At 36.6% G+C, this 4,293-nt stretch overlaps 1 long non-coding RNA gene across 1 annotated transcript; it reads right to left on the bottom strand.

Annotated features, from left to right (window-relative positions):
* Positions 1-2,651: 2,651 nt before the first annotated feature.
* On the bottom strand, positions 2,652-4,041 carry LOC134969255 (uncharacterized). Its single transcript, XR_010189442.1, has 4 exons — positions 3,985-4,041; positions 3,665-3,706; positions 3,485-3,556; positions 2,652-2,947 (listed from the first exon to the last, which is right to left on the bottom strand). It is a non-coding gene; the product is annotated as an uncharacterized LOC134969255 (long non-coding RNA).
* Between the last annotated feature and the right edge of the window lie 252 nt (positions 4,042-4,293).

Here is a 4,293-nt window from a genome sequence, read left to right as displayed (position 1 = left end):
GGTGCCTAGATGGCTTATGCCCCTAGCTCTACTAACTTTGGTCTCACAAATGGAGCAGATTCCATCACATATGTCAGGATTTGGGCAAAAATAATTCCACATCCTAGATGTGGCTTTTTGGTCATATGCCCAGGCATCACAATGGCTTTCTTTTTATCATGGGCAAGAACTACAGCAAAGGGTGGCTAACTTACACAAACAACATCATCAACATCCTCAACCTCAGTGTAAGATAGTAGTAGTACACACAGAGATAGCTAACATGGACACCACTAGACTCTCATCAGGGATGTGTGACGGTTCTGAGCACACATTTTGTTCTAACTTGGTGGTTTTCATTTTTTAACACCTCTTTTATACTCTGAGTGAAAAGTTCTTGCATCATCATGAGAGGCAAAAGATGCCTCACTGACAGTTTCAGAACCACCCCTCATAAGGCGCCCATAATTTTATTGCGATTAACTTACAACACTTTATGCAAGCTAGCTTAACACTAAAACAATGACACAGACCACTTATCACTAAAATAACGACACAGACACCAATAGCTGGAGTTAAAGGTCAGACAGTATTTATTAATGGCTGAACTGATGTAAAACTAGAATTATCTAATTAATTTATGTTGGAGAATGGCAAAGGAAAAGTTGCTACCAGACGTCAGCTCCAGTCCCTTAAATTGTATCCACAAAAAACATAGGTGGGGCCTAAACAACATTACCGCCTCCTACCTGCATAACCCGCATTGTGCAGAACTCACCACTCTTCTCTTTGGCAAATTACTGACGTTCCCGTAGGGGAACGTCTATTGTCCACCCGCAAGGTAAGGACACACCCAACCGTCTTACCAAAAGAGGGTGCCCTACAATGACCACTTATGCCTATCTGACTGCTGGCTGGTAGCGACTTCCCGCCGATCTGGCTGTTAATAGCCAACTAAATTGAAGAGAAAGTAGAAGAAAAAACATCCGGGTGGGCGAGAGGGCATTCCAAAAAATGGCAAGAGGAAGTCTGAGGCACATGACTGAGAATTATATACTGCTCTATGCCTACGCCTTAAATTCCTGATTGACATAAAAACACACCTATGGGAAAAAAAAAACAGGACCCTTGAAAACCACCTAGCAACTGCTTAGTCACTAACAACCGATCGCAAAAAATGGGGCTCTTAAATAGCCTCGAACTTAGTCAGTCCTTAGCTAATCTAAACAAAGGCAAATGCCTGAGACTTTCCTTGCCACTACATGTAGTGAATGGCATGTTGGCAATTGTATGTGTTTCTGCACAAAACTTTCCCTTTATCAGAGGTGTTTTTTTTCTTTACCACTGTATATTTTGTTTTATTTTGATGCCCTGACTTAAACCCTCTATGCCCTTGAGCATCAGCTTTAGTAGATGACTTTAAAGGACTAGTATCGCCATCATTACTGGTAGCAGCAGCAATAGTATTTGGTTGCTCTTCTCTAAAGTGATCGTTATCTATTTTTTAATTTGCAGATCACTCTGGTAATTCAAAGGGCTTTTACCTTTTATATGTATGTAAATAACAAAGTGCACCAGAACAGTGCAAAGAATAGAACAACAGAGCAAGTTAAAAGGCTTTTATATGTATATGAATAATAAATGCATAAGGGTAAAGTGCACCAAAACAGTACAAACAATAGAACAATATATTATGTCTCACTTCAGAACTAGGCTCACACTGCATGCAGTCACAGGACTTATATATGCATGTGATCAAAGAGCACTAGGGTACAGCTCACTAAACAGTACAAACAAATGATTTTTTTTAACTCACAGGTCAGCTCACACTGCATGTAGTCACAGTGCTTACATTTGTATGTGAACAAAGTGAACTGGGGTACAGTGCACACATGTTGTACACATTTTAATATTCTGTTTTCTTTTGTCTTTTTTAACTTTCTAACATTAATTTGTGCATGCACACAGTGTTGATGGACACAACACTTGTGGATGGACAAAGCATTTGTGGATGGACAAAGCACTTGTGGATGATACAGGTACTGAATAGTGGATACATACAGTAGAGCACAGGCTTGTGGATTACCACAGTTGTGGATGTACACAGGCTTGTGGATACACACAGCAGGGCATAGTTATGGTTGGACACAGGCTTGTGAATACACACAGCCGGACATAGTTGTGGATTGCCATTTGCTGGTGGATACACACATCAGGACACAGTAATGGATGTACACAGGCTTGTGGATACACACAGTAGGACACAGTTGTGTATATATACCAGGCTTGTGGATACACACAGCAGGACACAGTTGTGGATGGACACTGGCTTATTGATACACAAAACAGAGCACAGTGCAGCAAACAGCAGCATGCCTGGAGTGAAATGGTGTGGCGGGTCCTTATGTAGAATCCAAAACCCACGAGAGTCCACGGCCAGGAGGATGTCATTTTGCCTCAATATGGAATATGAGTCTGGTGGAAAAACATGAGCAATGGCTCGAATATACCTGGATCTGCAAAGTTCAGGGAGGCTCAGATTTCAGGTAATCTGAATAGCTCATTTCTAAAACAGTATATAAATAAATATATATATATATATATATATATATATATATATATAGTCACAAATTTGCCCTTATCTTGCGCTATTTGATGAGCAGCACCCCCAATTAAATCCTCCTGTTAGTAAGGATTCAAACCACGTATCACCACCAAATGAATCAGAGGGCACTTAATTGCTTTCTTTTAAACCAGCATCTTATACAGAAAGTCAATTAGTCTCCAAATATATATTTATTAAAAAGTGTGCTTAGTTCAACACAGATAGATCAGGAAACCCTTTTTCACATACATATATTTTTTAACATAATTTTATGTCAAAAGATAATAAAACTGGGGTATTGCTCTTCACAACCCTGACGCATTTCGTCCTAAAAGGACTTCTTCAGAGGGGTGATCTGTACAGCTGGTAAGAACATACAATAAAAAATACAATGAAAAAAGAGGACATAAACAAGGGCATATCAATACATACATAAAAAGATAAACATACATATCAATACATACAAATGGGAATAAATAAATTAATCCATGTCCATATGGATGTAAGTATAAATATATGAGACATTAATTAGAACATACATAACATAATCTAATATAATGCTAGATGTCATACGCATAACAGCTTATGAGTCATCATAACATAATATACTATAATCATATGAATAATACATCATATGGATAATACATAGCACAATATATTATAATTTAGGGTGTCAACATCATAGACTTAGATCCATGATGAATTTAGCATAAAACATAAAAGATTATTATAATGGCCACAGTAAATTTATATGATGAAGTAATCAGCAAATGAAGCTGGTTTATAATACATTATGAAGTGCTTACATATATTGATTTTAATTTATTAGTTTAGATGGAATAGGTCACTCCCAAAAAAATAAAAATTTATAAATTATATATTCAAACTTTCTTAACTTACTTAAAAGTGAATTGGTCCCATTAATGCTGTAAACGGGTCTATTCGCAATTGGATATCCCAATATAAAGTACTCTAAACCAAAGAAAAAGTGGTATCACAATAGTGTATGTCAGTGTCTCATACAAAAATAAAACAAATTAAAGTATGGGAATGAATATAAATAAAAATACCAATACATACCCACTTTAGGTGAGCTTCTAACAAGCACTAATTTAAGTGTTTCTGTGAAGGAATAAATATATATTATAATCTAATTATCTAATTATAAATGAAATTGTACCATAGATATATAGATGACCTCCTGTACATTTGGCAAGGTGATGATCTCAGTATTGAGGAATTTATTAATTACTTGAATGATAATGATTTCAATTTAATATTCACTCAGAAATGTAGTAGAGAGAAGATTGAATACTTGGACTTAGAATTGAAGGGTTTACCTTCTAAGTTAGTGTCGACAAGAACATTCTTCAAGGAAGTGGACGCGAATAGTTTCATACCTAGAAATAGTTGTCATCATCCGGCTTGGAAAGACGGAGTGCCTTATTCACAGTTTCTAAGAATAAGAAGAAACTGTAGTGAAATAGCGGATTATTGGTTGCAAACTGAGGTTTTGAAAGATAGGTTTGTTGAACAAGGTTATTCTCCCGATTTTATTGAAGAATCCAGAAGATAGGCATCTTTAAGAAATTTGTCATCTATGTAATAATGTGCCCTTGTGGCACATATTACATAGGAATGATGGAGTGGCAATTTAAAATCCGTATGTTACAGTACAGACAAGCTATTTGGAATGCCTTGCTTACAGA

Source organism: Pseudophryne corroboree, chromosome 1, assembly GCF_028390025.1.
Source record: "Pseudophryne corroboree isolate aPseCor3 chromosome 1, aPseCor3.hap2, whole genome shotgun sequence".
NCBI classification, from domain to species: domain Eukaryota; kingdom Metazoa; phylum Chordata; class Amphibia; order Anura; family Myobatrachidae; genus Pseudophryne; species Pseudophryne corroboree.
This window is presented reverse-complemented; position numbering and strand designations above follow the sequence as displayed.